At 45.9% G+C, this 14,403-nt stretch overlaps 1 protein-coding gene across 1 annotated transcript in view; it reads right to left on the bottom strand.

Moving 5' to 3' along the window:
• KSR2 (kinase suppressor of ras 2) overlaps positions 1-14,403 on the bottom strand; it is a gene marked incomplete at its 3' end in the record, with an annotated part of 180,225 nt that overhangs the window by 107,891 nt on the left and 57,931 nt on the right. The gene's annotated exons all lie outside the window — the stretch shown is intronic.

Genomic DNA, 14,403 nt, shown 5'->3' with positions numbered 1-14,403 from the left:
CCATAAAGCCAGAATGAATCTGCAGCTGCCTTGTGTCGAACAGATGATGAAGAAGAAAAAAGCAAGAGCTCAGAGTGCCTTTCATATGGGGGGAGACTTCAATGTGTGGGGGTTTGCAGGGGGACGAGACGAAGGGGGCTGCCCTTGAGACTGACCCAGAAACTCCAGCCAGTGCAGAATGCCACAGCAAGACTCCTTACGGGTCCTCGCCATAGGATCACATTCACCCGGTGCTATACCAGCTGCACTGGCTCCCGGTGGAGTACAGGATCAGGTTTAAGGTGCTGGTTTTAACCTTTAAAGCCCTATACGGCCTAGGACCCTCGTACCTATGCCTCTCCTGGTATGTCCCACTGAGGACCTTACAGTCTTCAAACAAAACATCTTGGAGGTCCCAAGCCACAGGGAGGTTAGGCTGGCCTCAACCAGAGCCAGGGCTTTTTCAGCTGTGGCCCCAACCTGGTGGAACGCTCTGTCAGAAGAGACTAGGGCCCTGCGGGACTTGACATCTTTCTGCAGGGCCTGCAAGACAGAGCTGTTCCACCAGGCCTTTGGCCAAGGCACAGTCTGACCCCCTCCTTTGGTAATCCTCATAGAACTCTAGCCCAATGGTTGCCCTTAATTTGATTCTGAACTGATTTTAGAATGTATTTCTATTAACTGATTGTGATTTTATGTAAACTGTGTTACTTTTACTGTTGTTAGCCGCTCTGAGCCCAGCTTCAGCTGGGGAAGGCAGGATAGAAATATATTATTATTATTATTATTATTATTATTATTATTATTATTATGGTTCACATTACATGGGAGGGGGCAAGAGACAGAGAACATAGGAAGAGACTGCTGGATCAGGCCAATGGCTCACCTTGTCCAGCATCCTGTTCTCCCAGTGGCCAACCAGATGCCTGTGGGAAATCTGCAAGGAGGACCCGAGCACCAGAGCCCTCTCTGCTCCTGTGGTTTCCAGAATCTGGGATTCAGAAGCATTGCTGCATCCAATTGTGGAGGCAGAGCACTAGCCATTGTGGCTAGTGGCCATCAAAATCCTCCTCCATCCATCTGTCTAACCCACTTTTACAGCCATCCAAGTTGATGACCATCGCTGCCTCCTGTGGAAGTGAGTTCCATAGTTTAACTCCATGCTGTGTGACAAAGGACTTTGAATCTTCCAATATTCTTTGGATGTCCATAAGTTCTAGGGCAGGCTTCCTCAGCCTCGGCCCTCCAGATGTTTTGAGACTACAATTCCCATCATTCCTGACCACTGGTCCTACTAGCTAGGGATCATGGGAGTTGTAAGCCAAAAACATCTGGAGGGCTGAGGTTGAGGAACCCTGTTCTAGGGTTATGGGAGATGGAGAAAATGTTTTCCCTCTCCGCCCTCTTCATGCAATGCATAATTTTATGAACTTCTGTCCTGCCACTTCTTTCTTGCCGGAAAGGGGAGTCTAAACTGAAAAGACCTGAATGCTTCCAGCTTCCCGCATAGGGGAGTCACTCCACCCTCTTGGTCGTAAGAGAAGTTTTTGCCTTGAAATGCAAGAGGTTATCCCATCAAGCTGTCATGAAAGCGATTCAAGACAGACCAAGGAAATACTCCTTCACGAAAGTCACTTTCAGACAACCCATCTGATGAACATCCGTCCTGGTTTACTTGAACAAATTTAGCGCTGGTGTTTGGAGTTTAAATGCTCATCAGAAATGGAACTGAATACTGAACAAAGAAACAAAAGTCTCTGCTTGCCAGCAAAAGGAAAGCAGAGAAGGGGCCAGCTTAGCCTCTCATGGACAGGAGTCCCACAATCCAGGGGAAGCCACCAAGAAGGCCCTCTCTCATGTCCTCACCAAATGGGATTGCAAAGGTGAGTGGGACTGAGAAAAAGGTCTCCTCTGGACAACTCAAAGCCCAGGCAGGCTCATATAGGACCATACTGGCTGGCTCATACAGCCAGGACACATTCATGGGCTCTCCAACTTTCTAACGGAGCTTCAGCCATGTATATGGGTCTTGCTTGGCTATTCCTGGGCTATGCTGGATCCCAGATCCAGCTGGAATTGCTGCTGTTCCTGCCATCTTCCCCAACCATTGTCCCTGAGACCAGTATGGTGGAAGGGGGGGTGGTAGGAGATGCTGCTTAACATGCCATAAAAATGGTCCATGACGGCCAGGGCTAAATGATTCTTCATGCAAGATCAGAGAACGGTGCCGGGGAGCTGTGAAATGCCGCTGATCAATGGCATTCTCTTGTCTGGGATGCGAGAAATGATGAGCGGATGTCAAGCCAGGTTCTGGAAGCATCTGCCAGAGAAGTGATGATGGGGGATGATTGATGGGCAACAGCCACGTGAAGAGAGGCAAGAGGCAGAGGGCTTCCTGCTGCTCTGCAGAATATTAGCAGCGAGGGACACCGTGATAGGGATAGCTGCAACCCTGTAGCATTTGGAGCTTTTTAGTTTAGAGAAAAGGCAATTAGGAGGCAAGAGGTTAGGATTTTATACAGTTATGCATGGCATGGAGAGAGTTTTTCTCCCTCTGCCATAACACTGGAACTTGTAGAAATCTGGTGAAGCTGGAGACTGGGGACAGATGGAAGAAAGTTCTTCATATGCAGCACATTGTGAAACTAGGGAACTCATTCCCATGATGACGACCAAATCGGAACGCTTTAAAAGGATTTTAGACAAATTCACGGAGGAAAAGATTACTGATGACAACCAGCCATAATGACTATGCTCAGCCTCCACTGTCAGAGAAAAGGGTGCTGCACTCGATGGGATATTGGCCTGATCCAGCAGGCTGTCCTTATGTTCTTATATTTACTAGTCAAATCTGATCGGGAGGAATACTGTGTCCAGTTCTGGGAGTCAAACTTTAAAAGAGGGGCAGAAAGACATTTAAATGGGTTCTGAGCAGGGCAATGGGCATAGTTAGGGATATGGAAAGCAAGTCCTCATGAAAGCTCATCAGCATTTCCGTGCAAATTTTTCCTAATGCACACATTTTTAATGCAATTTCCCTAATCTACGCTCTTTTTTTGCAAAGCAATTTTCCCTAGTGCAATACATTTCCACACGTTGTTTTTACCAATGCATGCATTTTAGTGCATACATTTTACCCTATCAGATGCCTTTTGGTACTCGTGGCTTGGCTGCAGAACAGCACTGCGAGTTACAAATTTGCGAGGATGGCTGTACTTCGGCTCACTGCCTGTTTCAGGAAATGCAAATTAAGGACGTTTCGATGCAAAAATGAACCTGAATTTCTCCCTCCATCCCTAACCACTCCTTGCCTTTCCTCAAGAAAATGGGAGCTTGTTTCTTGCAGCTTCCGTCCATGGATGTCAACAGCAGCCCTGACAAACTTCTGCTTTGACTGCAATGCTATAATCCCCCTCTCCCTCTTGCTAAGCAGGATAAAAGGAATCACTGCTCCTCACAAGATCAAGGATCACTTCAGGTGGCAGGAAGTTACAATCAGTCAACAGGCTTTTTTTTTTTTTTTAAGCACTAGCATGGAAGAGAGGATGTAAGCAAGGCAGAGACGGGACCATCAGTTTGTAGAGAATCCTCAGGGATGCTCATTCATTACTGTCCCCCAACACACAACTCTCTGGGGACTATTCCGCACGCTTGCCTTCAGTGAGCAGCAAATGTTTGAAACTGCCTGGGTGTGATGGATTACTCTCCCTGTCCCCATAAGGCATAAAGCTGTTCACCACACCTTGCAAGGAACTTGGGAAACTTCATTTACTGTATACTAGGTCAGGTCAGACTATTTATCATGGAAGGTAAGGTTATTGGTGGCTACAAACCCATGTTTTTATTTTATTTACTAAATTTGTATACCGCCCTATACCCATAGGTCTCAGGGTGGTTCACAACATAAAATCACAATATAAAAAACACAGAACACATCATAAAAACAAAAACAAAGGCAGCCCAATAACCAGCAACACCCTTCCCACAACACTTTTACCTTACATGAGACTGTTTGCGTGATTGTTTTAAAGGGAGAAAGGGGGGGGGGGAATACCAGGAGAATCCAGTCTGCCTTAAAGCATCCTAGATTACCTAAACGAAATGGCTAAAACTAGCCTGCCTAAGCTTCCTTTTAAGGGATGCACTCTGCTGAACTCACAAATGTGAGGAAGGATAATATCTAATAAAGATATTCTCTCCTGGCATCTATACACATCCCCACCCCAGAATGTTCTTCCTTTCTTGCTTCAAATGTATGTTGGAAATGTAAGGAGAAGGAAGGCACGTTCTACCATATGTGGTGGACGTGCAAAATAACAAAAGCATCCTGGGAAATTATATATAATGAGTTGAAAAAAATGTTTAAAATAACGTTTGTGGAAAAACCAGAAGCTTTTTTCACTAGGAATCCTAGATGCAGAAATACCAAAGGAGCAGAAAAGACTATTTATGTACAGTGGTACCTCGGGTTACAAACACTTCAGGTTACAGACTTTGCTAACCCAGAAGTAGTACCTCGGGTTAAGAACTTTACCTCAGGATGAGAACAGAAATCACGTGCTGGTGACGCAGCAGCAGTGTGAGGCCCCATTAGCTAAAGTGGTACCTCAGGTTAAGAACAGTTTCAGGTTAAGAACGGACCTCCGGAACGAATTAAGTTCTTAACCCGAGGTACCACTGTATGCGACGACAGCAGCATGGGTGCTACTGGCCCAGAGATGGAAAGAAGATAAAGTCCTGACCAGAGATGAATGGTTGATAAAGATGATGATGGACTATGCCAAAATGGCAAAAATGACTGGGAAAATCAGAAACCAAGAAGATAGAAACTTTAATAAGGAATGGGGGGGATTTAAGTTACCTAAGAGAACACTGTAAACGACTAAAAACTTTGGCAGGATTATAGCAACACATATAATGTATTAAAGACTAAGGTAAAAAATAGGTGTTTGTTTTTTTTAAGAAAGCTGGAGAAATTATACAATGCAGTAGAAAAAGCTTGATAATGAAAGGTGGAGTGGAGTCTTAAGGGTTCAGGGAATCATACATATTTATGATTATGATCACTGTTTGAATTCAAATGTACGTTGTAAAATTGAATTTAAAAAAAATATTTTTTTTAAAAGAGTGTGCTTCCTTTCACCTCTATAGCAACATTAGGAATGCTGCTTATGGCCTTTAAAGCACTAAACAGCCTGGATCCAGGCTATCTGAAGGACCACCCACTTGTTTCCAAGCCAGCCTGCTAATTAAGGTCATAATAACAGGCTGCGCTTCACCTTAAAAGGTTAAGCTTTCTACCTTGAACAGATTAGCAATGTTTGTTTCTTGCAATTATTCAGATCCTGCCTTCCAGAATACAAATCTTTTCAAGGCCACTGACAAGTCATATCAACTAGTAGGAGCTGCTGCCCCTGTTCGCATTGCTCAGCCCCTGTCTAGCCCCACATGCCCTTGCCAACCTTCGACCCTCTCCCTTGACCCAAACCTCCCAGCCCCTGACAGCTCTTTCAGGCCCCACACATCCCCACACAGCTCCTCCATGTCTCTCCGTACCTTCTTTGTTCAATCCTCTGCTGTGGTTTAAAGCTGCCATTAAAAAGCCTGGCTTCTCTTCTGTTCCTCACCCACCTTATGCAAATCCAGGATTGTGATAAGGCACTACAAACTCTCCAATGGGGGCTGTGCCTTATAAATTTTTAGATAGACAGACAGACAGCAGACAGATATGGGAGCGTGGGGGCACTGTGGTCTAAACCACTGAGCCTCTTGGGCTTGCCGATAGGAAAGTCGGGGGTTCGAATCCCCATGACGGGGTAAGCCCCAATTGCTCTGTTCCAGCTCCTGCCAACCTAGCAGTTTGAAAGCACACCAGTGCAAGTAGATAAATAGGTACTGCTATGGTGGGATGGTTTCTGGTTTCCGTCACGGTATTCCGTTGCACCAGAAGCAGTTTAGTCATGCTGGCCATATGAACTGGAAAGCTGTTTGTGGACAAACGCTCCCTTGGCCTGAAAGCAAGATGAGCGCCACAACCCCATAGTCGCCTTTGGCTGGACTTAACTATCCAGGGGTTCTTTACCTTTACAACAGATATATAGAGCCTGGTTGGGGGCAGGATAATCTAGCTGGAGCAAGTCTTGATGGATCTTTTGCTTCTTTTCCTCTTTCCACTTCTCACAGGGCAGTACATGATCCTGTTCAGTGGAAGGAGCTAAAGCCCAAGCCCCTTCCCATAGCAGTGCCCACAATCTTGGGAACTGCCTGCCTCATGATGCACATTTAAATCCCATTCCCTTCTCCCTTTCACTGTATACTAAAGACTCAGGGCCGGAGGGGCATTCTGCTATGGCAAGATAAGTGACGTACCCCCTCCTGATGGAATGCTATCTGATTTATTGTATTTCTTGTGTTTTTATTGGATTGGATGATGGTGAAGAAGAAGAAGAAGAAGAAGAAGAAGAAGAAGAAGAAGAAGAAGAAGATGATATTGGACCATGTGAACAAATTGAAATAATGATGATGATGATTTGTTATCATTCTTATTATTATCATTAATTGCCCACTTTTCCTCCTTATGGTTGCAGAATTAGAAACAGACTATTACAGCACAATATTAAAAGCAGTTCACCAATAATAATAATCACAAGAACCTCCCAGGTTGGGGTTGTCTTTTGAGGGGTCAGTTAGCAACCATACCCCAAATGCAGCTTCCAGCAAGCCATCCAAGCTATGGATTGCACCTGAGTCTCTCCTCCCACTCTGCCCTGGGCCCATTCCTCTTTCACACCCTCTTGGCTCCCCGCAATACGCAGGAGGCAGGCACTCGCTCGAGCCTCTTTGTTCAATAAAAGATTGAAGCAGCGAAGCAAAGAGCCGTTTGCCCTTCAGGCATGTTGTTCCCAAATTAATTTTATGCTGTGGTGGGGGGAAAATAATAATAAAAAGATGCAATTTAATGGATCGGGGAGGAGAGTTACTGGCAAGGTTGACTGGTTTCCACTATGTTTAATTCAGTGCTGTGTTACCTTCCGATGCTCAGTGGATTCAACAAAAAGGCTTTCCTGGGGGAGGGAAAGAGGGAGGCAGGAGGGAGAGCTCAGCTCATACTCTTGCCGTTTCTCCTCCGCAAAGCAAGCCCAGGAAATGAAAGGGGTCTTGGTTCTTCAGAGCTCTGGGGGCCCGATCAAGAGACCCGTGGGGCCACACAGAGGCTCTGGGCCTGAGGTTGCCCTTGCTGGCTATCAAAGACCCAGCAGGCCTCTTTACGAAGGACATCAACCATGCCAGCAACGTTCTAGGTCACCCAACAGGGGAACGAGATCTGAGGTGGGGACTCTTTGTGAAAACCCTCAAAGCAGCATACCCTTCAAGCGTCCCGATTTTCCAGGGACAATTCTGGAATTACGAAAGCCATCCCAGCTTCCAATTTGGTCCCTATTTCTTTTTGTAAATCTACCAAAGAATAAAATCAAACCGAATCGGAATTAAGGTTTTCCTCAGGTGGGGGGTGTTTGTGTTGTGTCCTGGAGATGGCACTCGCCCTTCTTCTGATAAGAAATGCTCTGTGGGGGAGGGGGGACGACTAAAGATGGGGGGGACAAGGAGGGTCAGTTGGGGGGAGTGAGAAATGTAACTATTTTTGCCTAAGGAATGTCGGAGGGTATGAAGCAGTCTAATAATCAAGCGGTATCTTTTATCCCTTTCCTCTTTGTCATGTGCTTTACTTTATTCGCATGTTTTTATCTGATGCTGGTCTGCAACTGTAATAAAGTTTGATGAAGATGAACCACGTGGTATATAAATGTTGTGAAAGGAAGTGAAAAGAACGCTGGCAATCAGCACTTAAGGCATGGGTAGGCAAACTAAGGCCCGGGGGCCGGATCCAGCCCAATCGCCTTCTAAATCCAGCCCGTGGACGGTCTAGGAATCAGCGTATTTTTACATGAGTTGAATGTGCCCTTTTATTTAAAATGCATCTCTGGGTTATTAGTGGGGCCTGCCTGGTGTTTTTACATGAGTAGAATGTGTGCTGTTGTTTAAAATGCATCTCTGGGTTATTTGTGGGGCATAGGAATTCGTTCATTTCCCCCCCCCAAAAAAAAATATAGTCTGGCCCCCCACAAGGTCTGAGAGACAGTGGACCGGCCCCCTGCTGAACAAGTTTGCTGAGCCCTGACTTAAGGCAAGAACGGCATGTGGGGCACTCCTAGCTCTGCAGGTGGAGATGTTGTGTGACATAAGGACATCCAAAGAGCCAGCAGGATCAGGCCAATGGCTCATCTAGTCCAGCACCCAGTTCTCACATTGGCCAGTGAGATGGGAAGCCCCCAAGCACTGCCACCCTGCAGCCATCTGCTTTGAGTCTTTGATTTAGTAGCCATTGATAGCCTCATTCTCAATGGATAAAATAATAGGCACATAGGAAGAGCCTGCTGGCTCGGTCCAATATCCACAGATGCGCATAACGGCATTACGATACCAGCAGTTTTATTTTCAATTCTTTCCCTAGGGATCCCTAGCACGGAATTTGCCTTTTTCACCCTTAAGCAGGACCCAGGCAGAAGAGGCACTCTCCCCCGCAGCTCAGAAACTCTCAGGGCAGCTGATTTAAACTGCCTTGCTGCGCTTTGAGCAAAAAGAACTTGGGGGAGAGATAAGCCGCCCCGTGTTCTTGTTCTTCTGAGGGGCAAGACCAAAAGCGGGGAAATTTCCTTAGAAAAAGGAAGCTCTTCATATCAAAGGCTTGCCAGTTAATTATTGATTCCTTTGCTTGTCCTGGCTCCCCCCAGGATGGTTGAATTTAAAGGTGGAAGTCTCACTGATCTATTATTCCCTTTTCTGTTGCACAAAGTGTAACTTCTTAATATGCCACAGATTATATATATATATATATATTTTAAAAAGGGGATTCTTTGAAGGGAGTGTTAACAAACCCAACCAGAACTTTTCTCCTTGTTCCTTCCTCTCAAACACACAAGGCGGACATAGCTCCAAACTCCAGTATCTCAGTGACCTCTGGAAACTAAAGTTAGAATTGGAGGAAGCCAGACGAGATGCGGGAGGCAAATGAGAAAGGCGTGCCAAAGAGGAATCAGTGATCAGCATCTGAAATGAGCCTTTTGTGCTGCAAAAAGGAATTGCCAGAATCTTCACAGCATGATCATAAACATTTAGGCGGCAGGGCCGAAGGCTGGTTCAAAGCAGGAGGGACTAAACTGTGTTCCTCTTAATGCCCTGGCCTCCGGCTTCCATAAACCCCAATCAGCATGGCTAGTGGTCAGCAATGATACAGTCCAGCGACATCTGAAAGGGTCTCCCACCCTCTGCCTTATGTATCTTGTACTAGGATGAGGAAGACTAGGGTTGAAATTCCCATCCAGCAATTGCGCTCCCTCTTTCACCTGGAGCTAGACACATTTCTCACAGCTTGATCCACCTCACAGGGTTGACATGAGGCTGAAAGCAGAGAAGGGGGTACATGCTGGGTTTGCTTCAGTGCCTGAATTGTTGTTGTTGTTTAGTCGTTTAGTCGTGTCCGACTCTTCGTGACCCCATGGACCAGAGCACGCCAGGCACTCCTGTCTCCCACTGCCTCCTGCAGTTTGGTCAAACTCATGTTTGTAGCTTCGAGAACACTGTCCAACCATCTCATCCTCTGCTGTCCCCTTCTCCTTGTGCCCTCCATCTTTCCCAGCATCAGGGTCTTTTCCAGGGAGTCTGCTCTTCTCATGAGGTGGCCAAAGTATTGGAGTCTCAGCTTCAGGATCTGCCCTTCCAGTGAGCACTCAGGGCTGATTTCCCTCAGAATGGATAGGTTTGATCTTCTTGCAGTCCATGGGACTCTCAAGAGTCTCCTCCAGCACCAGAATTCAAAAGCATCAATTCTTCGGCAATCAGCCTTCTTTATGGTCCAGCTCTCACTTCCATACATCACTACTGGGAAAACCAGTACAGACCTTTGTCGGCAAGGAGATGTCTCTGCTTTTTAAGATGCTGTCTAGGTTTGTCAGTGCCTGAATTATTGGAGGATAAAGGTAAGAGGCTCATAATGAAATCCCCAAGCTTCTCTGTCCCCCTCCATTTTTTGTCAAATCATCCCCCATCCCTGTGTGGGACATTATTGCAGTCAAACCAATAATTCATGCTTTGCCAGGTGGGCACATGAAGGGGCTGAGGCTCTCGGAGCTTTCCTGTGAAATTGGCTAGAGGGAACTCTGTGAGATCATTTCCTTTGTCTGCCTTGGCAGGAAGCTGTAACTCTATATCCTTCCTTCCTTCCTGGGCAACCACCTCTTTTTTCACTATGCTTCCAAGCTGACCACACGTGCATGTCTGAGCTCTTCAGCTCAGACACCATTTTTGAACTTACATTTTGTGCTTTTGTAACTTGTATAGTACTTCTAAACCAGCCTTCATTTTGCTACTGTAAGTACTGCTTCAAGACCTAGAGTATGTAAGTAAATACTACTTTTATTTCTTCACAAAACAATGTGTGTCGTTGTTAGTTTTAAGGGGGAGAAAATGGGTAATACCAGAAAAACCCAGTCTGCCTGAAAGCATCCTAGATTATTTTTCTAGAAGGTTAAATCAATATTATCTTCCAAGTTTAAGCTGCAAAGGATGGTACTCTGTTGATCTCACTAATGTAAGCAAGGAAGGTTAATAACAATATATAATCTCCTAGTGTTCAAATCCATTCCAACACCATGGAAACATTAAAAACATTGGGATTTTTCCTCTGTCAGCCCTTGAAACTTTTGCCTCCTCTCCAAATTTTCTCATTATTGCTGCTCACTACAAGATCTCCATCACTAGGCCAGAGTTTGAATCCCCAGTGAACCATGAAGCTCACTGGGTGACCTTGGGTCAGTCACTGTCTCTTAGCCTGACCTACCTCACAGGGTTGTTGTGAGGATAAAACAGGGAAGGGAGGAGCCATGCGTGCCACATTGAGCTCCTTAGAGGAAAGGTAAGATATAAATGTAAAAATAAATAAAATAATTAGAGCCTGAGTTCCCTCCTGGAGCTACAATTCCTCTTTGCGGGGGACTCTGGGAATTGTAGCTCTGTGAGTGGTGTCCTTAAAAATTCCTAGCCCCCTTGAGGAACTGCAGTTCCCAGGATGCTTTGCAAGGGGGGGAAGCCATGACTGTTTAAAGTGGCTTAAGCATGCTTTAAATCAATGGTGCAGACAGGGCCTAAATTGACAAAGGCTGTGGGATGTAAATAAACTGACTGTGGTGATGACCGCACCATCTGCTTAACGTCTGACCCCTGACACTGCCTGTTGCTCCCACCGCCAGCCACCCCAGCATCATCCCAGTTGCACACAGGCATCTCTGGATTCCAGCTGGGGTCACCATGGAGACGTAAAACCCTCATCCAAATTCGCAATCATGGCTTCACTGTTGGAGAAGTGGCGAGAGAAGGTAAGACTTCTCGCCGGGGGAGGCCGCAGAAGTGCCTCTTCACAAACATGCGGGTTGTGTTTTTTTAGCAGAAAAAGAAATAAAATAAAAACCACCTCTGCTCCTCTCGACAGAGATGCCACACAGCGATAATTAACTGGGATTGCATACCTGCAGTGCGCCAGAGGCCAGAGAGTGTGGGTAATTGCAGCAACGGCACCGTCATATCGACTAAGTGGGCAGCAGTGGAGGGAGGGAAACTGGGCAGGGCTTGTGCAAAAATCCCCTTTTTTCCTCTTCAGTTGGTAAAGATGGGGGAGAAATAGGGTTCTGCTTGCATTTTCATGAGAACCCACTGAACTCATCTTTCCCAGAAACAATATGTACACTGTAATACAACCATCCTTCGATATCCCCACTTCTCTGATTTTTACAATGCAGTTCTCCAAGTCCCCAAAAATGTGGGCACACAAAATATGCAAATATTTGTATTTTTAAAGAGTTGGGTTTTTTTACAGTATAATGTATCTGTGCTAATGGTTTAGTTGTGTTGTGAGTCACTTGGGGACCTCTAGGTAACAAGCAACTAATATGAAATAATAATTATATTTGGGAAAGTAACTACGGAAATGTCGGAGAATGCTGCTTGCAAAAGAAGTGCGAAATTAAGAGAAATGCATGCTAAAATGGTAACAAATTTTGAGAATGTAATAAGAGCATTGTGTTCTCACAATGGCCAACCAAAGGCCTATGGGAAACCTGCAAAAGGACCTGAGCTCAAGAGCAACTCTCCCCTCCCGTAGTTTATCGCAACTGGTGTTTCAGAAGCATGACTGCCTCCAGCTGTGGAAGCAGAGCAGAGCCATCATACCTAGTAGCCAACAACAGACTTAGCTTCCTCCGTGAATTTGTCCAATCCTCTTTTAAAGCCATCCAAGTTGGAGATAACTCTTTTTAAAGAAAAAAAAATCTACAAACAGGTGTGAAATTATGGCAAACTGCATTTAAGACTGGGGGGAAATGAATACAGTGGTACCTCAGGTTAAGTACTTAATTCATTCCGGAGATCCATACTTAACCTGAAACTGTTCTTAACCTGAAGCACCACTTTAGCTAATGGGGCCTCCCGCTGCTGCCGTGCCGCAGGAGCCTGATTTCTGTTCTCATCCTGAAGCAAAGGGTTAGCGGAGTCTGTAACCTGAAGTGTCTGTAACCTGAAGCATATGTAACCCGAGGTACCACTGTAAAAGCAAGAAAAACTTAAACAGACAGTGTCACTCATGCCTTCTCATCAGTTTCTACTGCTGAAGCTGGGTGCCCTTTGCCCCTCCCAAACATACACCACATTTGCAAGCAGTTGCTGCCCTGCCCTTTTGAGGACCACAGTTTTAATGGTGGCTGCAGGAGAGGGGGAGAGATCATAGGTCTCCCATCACCACCCTCTGTTTCTGACAGGGTTCAGGAAATCCGATTCCTCCCACAGTGGGGAGCCAAGAATTAGATGATGATGATGATGATGAAATAATAATAATAATTCATTATTTATACCCCGCCCATCTGGTCGGGCTTCTCCAGCCACTCTGGGCAGCTTCCAACAAAATATTATAATACTGTAATGCATCAAACATTAAAAGTTTCCCTAAACAGGGTTGCCTTCAGATGTCTTCTAAAAGTCTGGTAATTGTTGTTCTCTTTGACATCTGGTGGGAGGGCGTTCCACAGGGCGGGTGCCACTACCCAGAAGGCCCTCTGCCTGGTTCCCTGTAACTTGGCAAGAAGAGTTCTTACCAAGTCTTTTATTTAATATTCACAGGCTTTGAAAAGTGCCTCTCTTGCAGTAATGGCGTTGCTCCGAGTAAAGCCCCACCCCCTCCATATCTCCTATTATACGCCATCCCTACGTTGGCAGATCTGTGCTTTCTGCCTCTGAGCTCTCTGTTCTCCTACTTTCCATGCCCACCGGGTTCTGAGAGAGGGGGGTCTGGGATGCTTTCTAAAGACACTGAGTCTGTCAGCTGTCTCTCCCCTGGTGCTTCTTCTTCCTGCTGCTCTCCCAGTATTTCCCAGCTTCTCCCCTCTGCAGCCTCTGAAGTATGACCTTCTGCAAACCACTGTTCTAAATCTATACTGTCTCCCTCTTCTCTGGGAAGTGCAGGAGAAGGGGGTGGGTTTCCACCATTCCTCCTCAGTCCAGTCCATGACATTTCCCCTTCCTAGACTGCCTCATTCATGAACCACAGGAAGAGATAAGAAGTATCCACTCCTGGTTTTAAATGAACTACTGTCCTAAGTTTTGTCCAGACTTTGAGAACTCTTACACAGACAGACACAGACACAGACACACACACACACACACACACACAGCCAGATTCATAAACTACACTTTAACCCCAACTTATTTGGACTAACCAGACTTTTCAATTAATTTCTGAAGTGGCCTGATGTGTAGCTTCTAACTCATGGGTAGGCAAACTAAGACCCGGGGGACAGATCCGGCCCAATCGCTTTCTCAATCCGGCCCGTGGACAGTCCAGGAATCAGCGTGTTTTTACATGAGTAGAATGTGTCCTTTTATTTAAAATGCATCTCTGGGTTATTTGTGGGACATAGGAATTTGTTCTTCTTCTTTTTTCAAAATATAGTCCGCCCCCCCCCCACAAGGTCTGAGGGCCAGTGGACCGGCCCCCTGATGAAAAAGTTTGCTGACCCCTGTTCTAACTGCTCCCGACTTAAGGGCTGTCTTCTACAAAACGAAGCCAGTGGGTTACTGCTTACAATAATGAATTGCGTTGCCCAAATTACGGCTGTTGACCATAATGCTAAGGTCTGGAACATTAGTCCTGGAAAGGTTCCTTGGGCTTTCAGAAATACCCCCGTCTGTAATCATCAACAGAGCGGTGGCCTGGAAAACAGATGAGGCTGAGAGGAAGCGCCGGTAATATATGAAAAGCACCTTATGACTTCCTTGGGTCTTTTTTAAGCATTTCGTGATTGCCAATCACCATCAAGCCAG

The sequence above is a fragment of the Podarcis pityusensis genome (assembly GCF_964106645.2).
Source record: "Podarcis pityusensis genome assembly, chromosome: 16".
NCBI lineage: Eukaryota > Metazoa > Chordata > Lepidosauria > Squamata > Lacertidae > Podarcis > Podarcis pityusensis.
Note: the sequence above shows the minus strand (reverse complement) of the source record. Positions and strands in the feature narration are given on the sequence as shown.